The sequence below is a fragment of the Physeter macrocephalus genome, chromosome 4 (genome assembly GCF_002837175.3).
Source record: "Physeter macrocephalus isolate SW-GA chromosome 4, ASM283717v5, whole genome shotgun sequence".
Lineage (NCBI taxonomy): Eukaryota > Metazoa > Chordata > Mammalia > Artiodactyla > Physeteridae > Physeter > Physeter macrocephalus.
In genome coordinates, this window is record NC_041217.1 from 24532428 (window position 1) to 24546947 (window position 14520).

The 14520-nt window shown below is 51.2% G+C and overlaps 1 protein-coding gene and 1 long non-coding RNA gene across 3 annotated transcripts in view; one reads left to right on the top strand and one right to left on the bottom strand.

Annotated features, from left to right (window-relative positions):
- The window catches only part of ITPKB (inositol-trisphosphate 3-kinase B), a 100435-nt gene that overhangs the window by 24167 nt on the left and 61748 nt on the right, over positions 1 to 14520 (bottom strand). The window contains exon 3 of one of the 2 annotated variants that reach the window (XR_008617038.1): positions 12397 to 12527. The exons of the other annotated variant lie outside the window; for it this stretch is intronic. The gene's annotated coding sequence lies outside the window, so the exon portion shown is untranslated. The remainder of the gene's footprint in view (positions 1 to 12396; positions 12528 to 14520) is intronic. 2 annotated transcript variants of the gene reach the window in all.
- On the top strand, positions 3922 to 12765 carry LOC114486115 (uncharacterized). The gene is made up of 3 exons (XR_003679355.1): positions 3922 to 4072; positions 4432 to 4628; positions 12696 to 12765. It is a non-coding gene; the product is annotated as an uncharacterized lncRNA (long non-coding RNA).

Consider the following 14520-nt stretch of genomic DNA (forward strand, 5'->3'; position numbering starts at 1 on the left):
CGACGTACCTCCCACAGCATCAGTGGCTGCTCTAGGGCAGAAGAATGAGGGCGGCCGGGCCCTCACCAGCCCCTGCAGGCCTGGACCCCTTGGCTACTGAGGCCATGAGAGGCTGGGACCAGCTCTGTGTTCTCAGGGTGGGTGCTCTGTCCTCTCCACTCCTGGTCGGATCAGAGGGCTGCTCTGCTCCGGGTATGGAGCGTAGGACCCGGTCAGGGCCCAGAGCTCCTGTTGAAAAACGGGAGCTCCTGATGAAAGTGTTCAGCGCGGGCTGGCCCTTCCTGAGGGTTACCACCTTGGTCGGTGAGCTCCCAGCAGCACATTCTGGCCAAAGCCAGGAAAAGCCTGAGCGGCTGCCTTCTTCCAGTCGAAACCAGAGGCCCAGTTTCTGGGACAAGGGTAGCACCCAGATTGGCATACAGGGGTCCATCCCTCATTGCCATTCTCCCTCCCCTACCATCATCCAGAATCCCTGCCTGAGGAGTCCGCCCAGGCCCAGCTGGCCCGACTGGCCACCAAGAGTTCCCTGACCACCTACAGGCGGGATCAAGGCCCCCACCAGGGACAGAGGGCCGCCCCAGACACCTGCCCACCCTCCTCTCCTTCGCTCACGCTCTCGGACACCCTCTCTGATCCTGCAGGGCTGGCCACCTTCTTGTCCCATGCCTACCCCACCTCTAGGTCCCCGCTCACGCAGGTGCTCTGCCTGCAGTGTTCTCCCCCCTCCTTTCCTTTATCCACATCCCACCTGTCCCCACAGCTAATGGTGCTGGAGTCCGTGAACTGGCCCTACCTTCTCCATAAAGCCTCTCAGACCGGCCACAGGCCATTCCAAGAATCCTCCCCGCTAGCAGGATAGGCTTTGAGAGCTTCGTGATTCTTGTGTCCTGTGCTGTGTCTCCCATCAGCAGAGGGTAAGCTTCTGGGGAACCCGAATTTGTCCTAACACTTCTGGACGCGCCCCCAGGCTGGACACACAGTGGGAGTACGATACTACCAGCTGCGTGACCGATGAGAAAATGTTACAGGTCCATCACACGGCCGGGGCTCAGGCCCTGCTGCGTGCCATCTCCTGGAAGCTGAAATACACCTCCACCAGCTCATACCTCTTTATGCTCGCATGCTCAAGCTTGGATCTTTCCAGAGACATCTCCAGGGGAAATACTTGGGGGGATTTCCTGTCCAATCTGCCTGGGGTTCACTACACACCACCGGGCTCCAGGACAGCGGGCCCCGGCCCCAGGGGCCTTTTCACATGCACACATGAGGGTCTGGAGGACACTCTTTCACTCTGGTTAGTCAACCCAGCAAAGAAAGCACTTCTCCCAATGACTGTTCCAGATCCACCCTCCTTCCCTCTTCCTAACTTTACAGGAGCTGGCAACAAAGGGGCTCCCAGTCTTGCCAAACCAGCCTTTTTTTTGGTTACCAAGGAATGGAGGTATCCTTCACCCAAAATGGAAATGCTCTAAATACTCCCTACCAGGAAGGCCCGGCAAATGCTCCATCTCTGATCTAGAAGGTCACAGACTTGGCTTCTCCTTCCTCCTCCCTCCTGGACTTCATCTTCTTAAGAACTAAAAATAATGGCGCGCTAGAAGAAAGAGGCGAGAGAGGGGAAGCAGCTGAAAGCAAAGGAAATGCTTTGGTGCGCAGGGGCCTAGCCTACCTCTCACACCAGGAGCCTGCTGGGGCCGCTGGAGCCGAGGTTGGGGGGAGCCAACAATTGCAGGAAACAGGGAGTGGCCAGGGGGCTGAGGAAGAGCCCTGGGGGATGGGGAATGGCAGCCTCTAGCAGCTGACTTCCTCACGGACAAAGCTCAGAGGACAGAAAGGCTCAGCCTTTCCTCTGGGAAAGGGCATCCAGAGCCCTGCCCAGCTGGTGGAGGCGGCCCCTGCGACACACACCAGGTCCCTTCCCTCCCTTCGCTTCGTCCACCCCTCCCCAGAGATTTTATTTTTACTTTGGTTAAAATGCAAAAAACAAGGCTGAGTTACAGAGGGTGGAAATTTACAGAAGGTCTTCACTGGTCAACAGACAATTGGCACTGAAGGCCTGGGACGGCTGAGCACCCCTAGTGACCCTCCTGGGCGACTTCCTCGCAGGGGCCAGTCATGACACCCCCAGCCCCAACACAGCTCCTCCAGCTCAATCCCTCCTGCTCAGCTCCCAAGACGTAAGGCCAGGCAGTCAGTGGGGGGGAGACAATAGCATGTGGGCTATTCTAGTAATAAATAGGTGATATGTCTCGACTGTTTTCTAGAGCCAGACACAATGCCAAGTGCTTGATAAGTATTGTGTATGCATGATACAAATATCTCAACCTGTCACACAGGTCACCTCATTAGCCCATTTTACAGATGGGGACACTGAGGCACAGAGAGATTCAGCAACTTGCCCAAGGTTCTACACATGGTAAGTGGCAAAGCCAAGATTTGAACCCAGGCAGTCTGGCTCCAGGGTCCAAGCTCTCCATCACTCTGCTAGGCTGCCTCATTGGTCATTTGTAACATGTAAACTTATAGCCAGATAAACCTAGGTTTAGATCCTGTTATTCTTGGCTGGTGGTATTAGGCAAGTTACCAAACCTCTCTGAGTTTCAGTTTCCTCCTTATCTGTAAAATGGGAATACCACCTACAAACCTCTCATGTGTCCAGTCTGGTCTGTAAGCCCCCTGAGGGTATGAGACTGTCTGTGGGATGAAACACACAGGAGGGGACTCTGCGTTGGCTCAGCAGAATTAGCAGCAGGGTCTGATCACCTCCTCCTCTATCCCAGCCCTGGCCTTCAGGGGCCACTTTTCCAAGAGGAAAGGGCAGAGGGTGAAGGCCACAGATGGCAGGCAGTGGGTCCCCAGTAACAAGCCGATTCCTTGCCATGAAATGAACCCTGGAGGAGCTGGGGGCTGGCCTTAAACAGAGGCTTTCTGGAAGTCCAGAACGCCCAGGAGCCCTTCTAGGATGGGTGTGAGAAGCAGCACATAAGGAGGCGGCCTCGCACGGAAGCCACCAGCGGTCCTTCTGTTTCCTGCAGACCCTCCCCTCCCACCGCCCCAGTCCACCCCATGGACCCAAAGTCTGAAGGAAGTAACTCTGCCTGTTCCCAGGGAGGCTCAACCCAGCAACAGGACCCCATGGGCTCTGACAGGTGGCCCATGTGGAAACAGACTGCTTCATCTCATGCTGGAAGATGACATTTAAATTAAGCCAGCAATCTGAAACGAAGTTTTCTGCAAAATGCAGAAGAATCAGAAAAGTCCTCTTCTCTGCCCCCGGCTCTTACAAGCGCAGCCCTGCTTATGGAAACAAGCTTCTCCTGTGTTAGCAGCTCCCGTATTTTCTCCGAGATTCCCTGAGATTGAAAATCTTCAGGTTGTAAATTTGAGAACCTAAGGATCCTACTGTGTACATAGTAGAAGGGACAAGATTTCCTCTATCTCCAGCTTGCTGAAAGTTTACTTCTCTAGGCCAAGAACATTCACAGACAAAATACTACCTTTTAAGTAGTTTCGGAGAACCCAGAAAGCACTTGTAAGGGATTTGGTAAGGGGCTTACTCTGGACTAACTCCAAAGTCAGATTTGTGGGGGGAACTCCCACCAAAGGAATTTCTAACAAGGAAACTTTACAGGAAGAGCATGAATACCACATGAGAACAAATCATGTGCAGTATCAAATATTTAGCTATATTTAGAAAATATTTCCCAGCAAGACATACTGGTGCAATTCATATTTCTGACAGATTACACTGATTTGCCTGTGGCTAAACGGCGCTCAGCAAATGGGAAGGCAGACTCGCAGAGGCTCAGAAACCCAGCTGCTGCAGCCCTGCCCACCAGAGGCTGAGGTACAGCTCTGACGCCGGCTCTGGGTCACCCGGCCTCCCACTCCCGACCAGGGCTGTTCAGGGCACAGGCCTGTTTCAGTGAGGCGGTCATGCATCTGTTCATGTGTAGACCGCTGGAGGCCAAAAAGACACACCAGTGAACCCCCAAGTATGAGCAAGACTTGTCAGCTCTCAGAGTGCAGCTGTGAGATGACCCCGGGAGGGGTCATCCTGACGTCTGTGTCGGTATGTGTGATTTTCATAAACAGATTGACTCATCGCCCGTCCCCGTGCATCTCTGTCAACTGGGGCCCTGAGTGCTTACTTAGCACTTTCCTGTGTAGCAGGAGCCTCGCGGGGCCCTGAGAAACAAGGCAGCGGACTCACCTCTCATTCCCTGAGCAGCAGGGGCCAAGGGGCTCAGCCAGGCTTGGGTCCCAATCAGGGGACAGACCTGGGCCTCCTGCCCCAACCCCTATCCCTGGCAGCCTGCATGCCCAACTGCAAGGGGGTCTCCCACACCCTGGAAGCAAGGACACCCCATCACTGTTTCCATCACTTTTTGGCTTTAGGCTACAATGCATTAACATTTATTTTATACTGAGGTATTCTACAGCAGCTCTTGGGGTAATTACACGGGGGACGGACCTTCACAGCCCGGTGGTGGGGACCTCCTGTGTTAGAGATGGGCAAAGCCGGCTTCCGCTGCAGTCCCTCCCGTTCTCTCCCTCGGATTTAAAGAGACGCTAACCCACAACCCAGCATCAGCACCTGCAGATGGATGGTACCCTTTCTATCTAAGGTACACACCACCCTCTACCTCACAGCTTGACCCACAGAAGTCCCCCTCTTGCCTGTGCAGCTTATGGAATGCTTCTGGTTCTCTTAGACGTGTTTCATCCCCTTCCTACTGAGTTAGAGGAGGTGAAATGTTATTGGGAGACGCGAGTGGGTTGTCTGGAAAATGTATTCTGGAATGGGAGGGGCTGAGGAAGGGGCTTAATGACTGAGGGTCCTTCCAGCCAGTGGCCCTGAACCAAAGGAACTGGAGAGACCCTTTGGAGGACTGGGCTGCTCGAGACAGACTGGGTTTAGGTGTCACCAAGCTCCGGGCCTCTGGGCACAGGGAAAAGGCAGGAGCTGAGTGAGCGCTTTGTCTGCCAATCTGTGACGAGCGCAAACCTTCTTTGCGATGTCCACCTGCCGTGTGCTGGGAGCCCGGCAGCCAAGCTGGGAGCCCGGACGAGACGTGAGCGCTGCCCTCCTGGGTGAACAGAGCCGCAGGGACTCTGTCCCAGAGAGAGGGACACTCCGGAGTCTCACAGTGACCGTGGCCCTGTCGCCGGCTCCGCCCACACCCCTGGCTCTCTGGGGACGGCCCACATTTAGGAACTGTAAGATCACTTCTAGGGAACAGAACCAGCTGGCCAATTTATTCCCCTCAACTTTCAATGCTATTATTAGGGCACATCTGTCTCTGAATGAGGTCACCAAGAAAAAACCCAAATGAGGAAAATATTTTCAAGCCATAGTCATTTCAATCTTTGGAGAAGGAAGTGAGGCGATAAACCTCCAAAGAACCCCAGAATTCAGGGTGACCCAAGAGGAAAATGGAAACTATTTGCCCTGGGAATGCAGGCGGCTGAGCTGTTTACACGGTGCTTGGCCAGCATGACGCGGATGGACTGGCAGCTCCTGGGACCGTTTCCTCTTCCCTTACTTCCCAAGCTCAGCTCTCCCCTGCCCTTCGCCAGGGAAGTCAGTCAGTGGAGTTCCCCCTCAACCCTGAATCAGACCCAGGGGAAAGCCACTTAGTGACCACTGATGCAGGGCTGAGTTTCCGGCCAGTGGCCAGCAGACTTATTTTCTTTGGCAACCATTATTTTTGTTGTTCTAAATTAGTTGCCAACACTTAAAACTCGGGACATCTCACACAAACATCCAGACCTCCAGCGTTCTTTGAAATACTGGGCCCACATTCCCGGTAGCGACCGTCTGTGGGCTGGAGCTAAACTGCACACCTTGAGACGGGCCTTCCGGCCCCTGTCACCAGGCCCTGTTCATATGCGTCACCTGCCCGGCCCCCGACGGCATTCGAGGACAGACGAAGGGGACGGAGTGCCAAGGACGGCCTTAGAACCCCAACTGGCCGTAAGCAGGCTACTCACTGCCATGTAACACGGACAAGTCACCTCCTTCCCTGAGCTTCCGTTTCTACATCTGCAGACAGTGCTCAGAACCTCCCCCACCCCTCAGGCTGTAGGGAGGATATGACGTGGGGAAACAAGAGGAGTGCTTTGAACACTTGCCCACCCCACAGGCAAGGTGAGATGGCCATTTAGGTCTAAAGGCTAAAATAAAACACTCAAAGAAATTTGCCCTCTATGATTGGATTAGTAGCCGGGGAGGGGGAGACAACAGGTGGCTCAGTGGTTGCTTACAGGAGCTGAAATAGAACCGGGGACTTCTGAACCCCTGCCCGCTCACCAGAGAGGTGGGACATCACTCGGTCACGGCCGAACAGAACAGGCTCTGATGGGCCTCGAGTCAGTTAGAGCAGAATTTAGAACTGGGGGTGCCTGGCCCTTGGGATTGCCAGCTGTGGCCCAGTCTTGGAGAGGTGACATTCGCCATGGCATCTGCAGCGGGTCAGGAGGAAGCCTCACGCCCTGGCTATGAAACTTAACACCTAAATGCTAGGGGAAAACCAGAGGGTCCCACGGCCTCTGAGTATTTCACAGGACAGTTGCCACGCCAGAGCCAAGGCCCCTGCCCCATCCTCTCTCTTCCCCCAAACCTGCCGAAAATAAGAACGAAATGACAGACTCGACGGTAGAGGGATAGCCACCAAGGGGCTTCTCCCAGACGAGGAGAGGTTTCAGTGGTAAATGCCCTGGTCCCACCTCCATCCTTTAGTCCTCCCGAAGGCAACGCACGAGAGGGAAGGCTGGGGAGAGAGTGACTGTGAAACAAAAGAGCAGGGAGCACGGGATGGGATCCCATGGCAGGTGTGCCTGTGGCTAGGGGCTGGGGGCTCAGCGATGGGCCACCCAATCAGGGCGCCTCCCAAAAAGCCAGAGGAGCTCAGAGGGCGGAGCCCAAGTGCTCACTGCTCCTGGCATTACCAGCTCCTTCCCAGAGCATCCAGAGGGTAGGAGCCCCACTGCCTGTCCTCACCCCCAAGCGGTTTCCTGGGGGCTCTAGGGGCTCTAGGGGCTCTGGGCACAGCCCTGCTCCAGTGCCCGGCCTTGTAGCTCCCGCCCAGCAGGCCTGATGGAGCTATGAGGACCACAACTTACGTGGGGGACCCTGGAATCTCCCCTCAGGGGAGCTAAGGAGACTCTGGTACTGTGTTTCCAGGACATCCAGGAGATCGCCAAAGGCCCCCGATTCTACCACCCTGACACCTCTCCCGTCCCTATCCGCGTCAACCCTTGCTCCTCCCATCCCTCCTGGATTAGACAGCCTTCCCGTTCTCCAGGTGTGCCCTCCTGCAGGCCCCTCTCCACACCTCTGCCTTGGACATCTTTCTAAAATGTAAAGCTCATCACACCAATTCCAGCAGACCCCTCCCTGCTTTAAACCTTCATTCAATAGCTTCCCCAAAGCCTTCAGGACAAAGACCAAACTCCTTCAGATGGACTCTCAAGAGCTCCTGCCCAGCCATGCCCCTTTACCCCCTATGCTGAAGCAAAACTGACCTATCCGCCAAGACACATCCTGCTGCTTCACGCTTCTGAGTCTTTTGTGCTGTTCCCTCTGGCTGGAGAGCCCTCCCCTAACCTGCCCAGAGAGTTCTCCTCCATTCTCTCAAACCATGCTCACTTATCACCTCCTCCTTGCCCTTCCCCAGACCCCATTTCCCCTTGCCCAGCGCATGAAAAAGCTCGTTGCTTCCTCCCCTGCAGAACTGCTCCTCCATACCCACTACATGCATTCGCTGCTCCTTTTAGAGTGTATTCAAATCACTTGATTGAACCCTAGCTGTCACCCCCACTACAGACAGCCATCCTTGAGGGCGGCGAACAGCTGAACCCCTAGACCCTAGCACACTACTTTCCCAGGGTCAGGAAGCAATAAGTGCCTGTTACACTAAACTGCTGGGAGCCCCCTAGACTCAGAGCCTGGTTGGGAAGGAAGGAGGGAGACTTGCCCGGAATCCCGAGCCCTCACTAAGGAGTCTGGCTGAAGGCTGGAGGTTCCTAAACCAGGAAGGGGAGCCTCACACTCACGCAGAGGTCAAGAACCAGAGGCAGCAGCCTCTGAGGCCTGCATGAGGTCCCGCCACCAGGGCCAGCCCCTCAGGGAGAGCCCCAGACCCCGGAACCAGGCAGGTATCCCTGGGTGGGACCTCACGCCTCCCCGCTGTCGGAGGCTGGTCCTGGCCTGCACACAACACACTGTGGGTCGGCTTCCTCCCGCAGACCTAGGGCAGGGCCGCCTGGGGACTAGGACACACAAGGAAGGCAGATCCCCCAAAGGCACCTTGTGTGATGCTCTGACCATTGGAGCAAGAAGCAGCCAGAGTTCAGGCCACCCTGTGCAGGTCCATCACCGCAGAGAATGCCCAGAGGGAAGGGACCTGCCCAGATCACAAGCTCAGCAGAGAAGAATCCAGGTCTCTCCACACCCAGGCCAAAGCTGGTTCCACAAGTATGTCTGTCACGTCTCTTTGTCAGCCCTCCTCTCCAGAAGGGTCTATCCTTACTGAGAGCAAACAGTCCAGCTGTGCTCTCTCCATTACGAATCACCAGCCCCCCAACAAACACACAGTTTTTATTTACTGCCATGATCATATACACAAAATTCAGTAAGAGAAAAGTTTCACTGTCTGCAATTCTTCTCTGGCCATTTTCATTATTTGTTTTATCTCTTAATTATCACTGAAAATAACTCTGTCATACAGAAGAGAGGAGTGTTATAAAAATCATCCATGCCAGGTGCCAAATATGCTAGATATGCCACTGATTCAGCTTCCTGACAAGGTTTCAAGAGGAGAGCAGAAGGTGAGGCTTTGGCAAAGGAGAACCAAAAGCCAAGATCACCAAGGCCTGGACTGCCAGCCTAATGAACTTGGACTACAGTCTCTAGGGAAATAGGTAGAAATGACGGAGGAAATTAACAAGAGCTTTGACTAGCCAAACTGTAAGACTTCTAAGTATCAAAGGCAAAGAAACTCCCAAATCAAAATAAAAGTCAAATAAACTGGAAAAAATATTTTACCAAATACATTATGGTGGAAGGGTTAACACATTTTGTACATAAAGAACTCAAAGAAATGGGTGAAAAAAACCTCTTAGATGCCAACAGATAACTTGGCAACATACACAAAATTCAACAAACACATAATGAAAATAACAGTATACGATTTCCCTATTAAATTAGCAAAAAAAAAAAAAACAGGAAAATAATCAATACAAGTGATTGTAAGGGGCAGGACACCATGGAAGTCTGCTGGAGACATCCCAAGTGCACAGGACCCTCGGGGAAAGCAACCCTCGAATATGTTTCAAAGGCAATAGAAATGTCTGAACTTTTCATTAATTATTTTACCTCTGGAAATTTCCTTAAGGAAATACTCTAAAATACGGAAAAAATTACAAGCACAAAGATGTTAATTAGGCCATTGTTTATTTAACAATAGCATTGAAAATAACCCAAGATCCAACAATAGAGGAATGATTAAATAAATTAGGGATATGTCCTTGGGATTTATCATTCGGTCCTGAACAATAAGACTTAGAAGGAAACATGGAAAATTTGGTAAAATGTTAAGTGGGGGCGAAAGCAGAAGAGACTGTGAAGAATGTGCATATTTAAAAGGCCAGGAGGGGGAAATTCCCTGGCGGTCCAGTGGTTAGGACTCCGTTCTCTCACTGCTAAGGGCATGGGTTCGATCTCTGGTTGGAGAACTAAGATCCCACAAGCTGCGTGGTGCGCCAAAAATAAAAAAAAGCAAAAACAAACAAAAAAAGGCCAGGAAGAGCTACACCAATTTAAATGAATAGTTGCATTAGTACGCATTTCTGCATATTAAATTTATACTGACTTCCATAAACTTATTTAACCCTTTGCTCTGATTTCTTAGCTATTTATTATATTCTATTGCACTACATATGTTTGTAAACATCCTCAAACCTTTTTGAATTAAGATAGAATATAAAGTAACCAATTAATAATCAACAGAATCAATAGATTTCGTTAAGATTTTAGGGTTATGATGATAGTATGGTTATAGGCCCTTTTGCTTTATTTTTTAAATGTCTGCGTGCGGTTAGTCTGCTTTTACAATTTAAAAAAATGTACGGCTCAAACACACACACACACACACACACACACACACACACACACACAAAACAGGCGACATGAATACGCTGCTGCTGTATCTCCTCCAGCACCTTCAGTGCTTCTCCCTGCATTTGATCTGAGAACACAGCCCCCTCCAAAACGCCTCTTCATCTGAGGGAGAAGCAGCCTTCCTTCCCCTCTGGGTAGCCTCCTCAAGGTCGAGACTGAACACTGTTCCCTGAAGGGGACCCCGTGGAACCCTGGAAGCCCAGGAACATTAGCAGAGGATAACAAACAGCTAGAAGCACATGGTGAGTGGCCTTCCCAATATTCAAAAAGCCCAGGCAAGAACAGGAGTGGGGAAAAGAATTATGTGTGAAACCCTCCCACAGAGAAGAGATCAAGGTTGTGTAACGAGCAGGGCTATGAGATTCATCTTTGTGCCCCTTGCTACAAACACGACGCCCAAGCAAGAGCTCCATAAATGCTACAGCTTGTGGATGCATTTCTTTGCTGGCCTTTGGACAAATATTTATAGAGTACCTACCACATGCAGGGTCCTAGGCATGGGGAACACAACAGTGGACACAGCAAAGCCTCTCCCTTCCCAGAAGAAAAAGGCATAAATATATACATAGTACATCATATAAATACATGCACAGTACCTTGGATGGCAGCAAGTGTTTTGAAGAAGGAGAACGGGAGGTGGAGGAAAGGGTATGGCCAAGGGCAGGGGGAGGGTGTGCCATCTGGGCTGGGCGCTGAGGGAAGCCCTTCCTACAGGAAGTGAGGGGCTGAGCCCTGCACACCTTCTGGTCCTGGCCAAGGGAACAGCCAAGTAGAGAGGCCTGAGACAGGGCGTGCTGGGCAGGTTCAAAGGCCAGCAAGAGCAATGGAGTGGCCGAATGGAGTAAGCAAAGGGGGGCGTGGAATGAAACCAGGTCCACTCAGGCAGAGCTCTTCAGGCTGCATTGAGGATCTTGGATTTTATGTGAGTGAGACAGGAAGGCACTGGAGGGTTTTGGGAGAGGAGTATCAAAATCAGGCTCACTCAGCCTGTGAAGAGCAGACCTGGGGAAGAGAAAGCAGGGCAGAGAAGAGAGATCAGTTTTGAGACTGCTGTAATCGTCCAGGCAAGAGAGGAAGACAGACTTTTAAGAAAACCAACAGCTCTCTGCTTCGGACCATGACTGTTGGTCTCTGGGTGTGAGAGCACAGCTCCTTCACATGCCCACTCTAGCCTGGAGGCGAGATCCCTGTTCAAAGTAGGTGCTTCCAAAGAGCTTGGGATCCTGACAACAGTGAAGTGGGAAGGAATCCTGTGCCAGAGATAAGAGCCTGTCTGTGGGCAGGTGAGCGGTGCTGCCCTGGGTGGGCCTCGGTGGGAGGTGAAGCCTGGAAGGAATTCCATGTTTGATTAGGGGTGCAATAATTTCACTCCAGACTGCAGCTCCTAAGAGAGGTGTGAACTTGGGCAGACAAACAGGAAGTAGGTCGCAGGTACAGAGCCCGCACTTGGTTTCTTCTGTCCCCCAATTCCAGTGATGAGAACTCCCCACCACGTTCAGAACACTGGCCCTTCCTAACCAGAACCCTGCTTCTGACAAGTGGGGAACATGCTTTAAACTGTACCAAGTGTAACAACAAGAATCTTCTTCTAGATATTCCCATTTTTTAAAAAAGGGATGCATTGGAGAAATTGTGGAAACAGGTTCAGTCTTGCTCAGGAGTGGAAAGGATGTTAGGAAGGCCAACACAGAGGCCTCGGTCAGTCTAAACACAAGCACGGCAACCGGGGGCGGTACTAGTAACCAGTTCAGCTAACACCCAACCCATAGCCAGAGTCTCAACTCCTACCCATCAGGGGGTCCTCCTCAGTTCTCTAGACATATGGAAGTATTTGATAGGTCTTCTGGAGCCTGTAGAGTATAGAGTATAGCATAGCTATAGATTGATACATAATACACATCATATACATTAGATATACGTCATATATTTTTGTTTCTTGGCCTTTCAGTTTTATTATCTGTCTATCTGCACAAAGTGAGAAACGTTACAAGCCTGTGTGCAATTTAACTTTCTATATCTGGACTGTCCTGCAACCCTGCCAAGAGTTGCAGGAAGCTCCTTCTTGTTCTGCCGAGAGATCTCTCCCAGATAGGCTCAGAGATCTGCTCTTTTATTGTTCTATTTAATAACGCATAAAGATTAAGCACAAACACACAAAGAGTGGCTTTACTTTATTTCCCCTCCTTTGGCTCAGGAGGTTTTACAGCCCATACCTGCCTCAAACTCCTCCACGTCCTGGTCAATCTCAGTTGCCACCCTCCAAAGTCAGGGGTGATCATGGTGATCTACGTCATAAGCATTTTCTGGTGATGGGATTTCATGGTCTTCAAGGCTCTAAGAAAGACTGGGGTGGGTTCAGAAGTTCTTGTAACCCTAAATTAGCAATTACATTTTTTTTTTCAGTGTTAAAGTACTTTTAAAATATCTAAAATCAACAGTCTCTCTTCAGACATTCTACTCATCCTTTACTGACCCTCTCCTTATATTCCCCACACCCTTTTAATTTCTCTAGAATCCCTATTTGCTTCCTTTTCATCATTACCTAACCACCAAGTCCTGCTCTGCTCCCCTTGACACTCTCAAAAGAACCACTGCAGGGTCTGTTCTGTATCCTTCCTAACAACCTGACCATGGAGTCGGCGATGTGATGCAGCGTGTCCCCCTCCACCCCCGATAATTAACGGCTTCGTATTCCTACTAAGTTGCCTCCAACCCAGTTCCCTCCAAAATGAAGCAGGATGACAAAGCACCTCGGCAGACCTGCATCTGACTTGTGTGGGGGTTTTCTGTGTCCCGAAAACCCTACACCAGAGGGGAAAGGGACCTATCCTTCACAGCCCCGTGTGTGTATTTAAAGACAAGAGGAAAAGAAGGAACCCGATGAGGCTCTCAGAAGGGAATACTCTTCTGTAACTGGTGTTTACCATGTTCCACTGGGTGCTGAGGAGGAAGTGGTTACTATAACCCCAAGGGGGAAATGCTCGCTTGAAACAGGAAAATGGAACTCTTACTACTTTCCACTAGCAGCGTGCAAGAAACCGGCCACACTTGGAAACGCTTGCACAGCACTCTCCAGAGCTGAGTGTCTAAGACTCAGTCCTATTACCCTAAACCTTAAAAAGCACAGATCAGGACACAGATACAGGTCCACTTTTTCCCAGAAACATCTCAGCACTGGAAAAATTCTCACTATCACTTCCCTTACCTCTAAGCAGACGGATGGCCAGGAACCCCCTGGGCAGCTGAGGGGAGGAGAAGGGGAAGAAGCCTGGAAAGCGGATTGGAAAGAACACTCAACTAAGCAAGGGTCGGAAGACCCGGGTTTAGTCCCAGGCTCTGCCGTTTACTAGCTGTGGAACCTTGGGCAAATTACTCAACCTCCCTGCTTCTCAGTTTCTACTTCCTCTGTAAAACGGGGATATTATTAACTGCTCTGCTCACATCCTTGGCTGTTGTGAGATTGATATGGAATAAGGCATAAAGGTGAAGGCATAAAAGACACTCCAACATGCTATGCCAATGCAGGCTGTTACCATCAACAAGATTCAAGTCCTTACAAAACTCTCCTGAGTGCTGACCTCTGGCTTCTCCAATTCATCCCCTCAGCTACATTTCCACTTGAGTACCTGCCCAACTCATCCTTCTGAGCCTTGTTTATTATTCTGCCCACAGCTCTGCAGAATTTTGGTAGAATACCCTATAGAGTCTGGTCAGAGGATCTAAGCAAGACCAAATAGAAAAAGGGGGGAGAAATAAACAAAACTACCTGACCCTGGGTCCCTGCTCCCACATCTTCTACAATCAATCCAAAGGCAAAGACTTCATCCTCAATGGCTAATTTGCCTGCTTGGTGGGTCAGAGTGGCCCCAGTTCAGAGTCATATTTTCCATTTATTAAAATGAACATCTGGCTGCTGCCTGATGCCTTTGTGTAGCGTCTTTTAACTCACGATTACCTGCAGGGCAATTCTGATGTGTAAAGCAATGCAGAATAAAGAATCATGGACACCCCCATGCTAATCCACGCCATTGTGCATGGTGCGAAAGCAGGCTGGGTCTGGCGCAGTAAAAGTCAGCCATCTTTGTTTACGTGCAAATTCTAATGAAGAAAAGCCACAACCAGCAGGTCCACACACTCATAAAGAACTGTGGGGACTTCCCTGGTGGCGCAGTGGTTAAGAATCCGCCTGCCAATGCAGGGGACACGGGTTCGAGCCCTGGTCCGGGAAGATCCCGCATGCTGCGGAGCAACTAAGCCCGTGTGCCACAACTACTGAGCCTGTACTCTAGAGCCCGCGAGCCACAACTACTGAGCCCACGCGCCACAACTACTGAAGC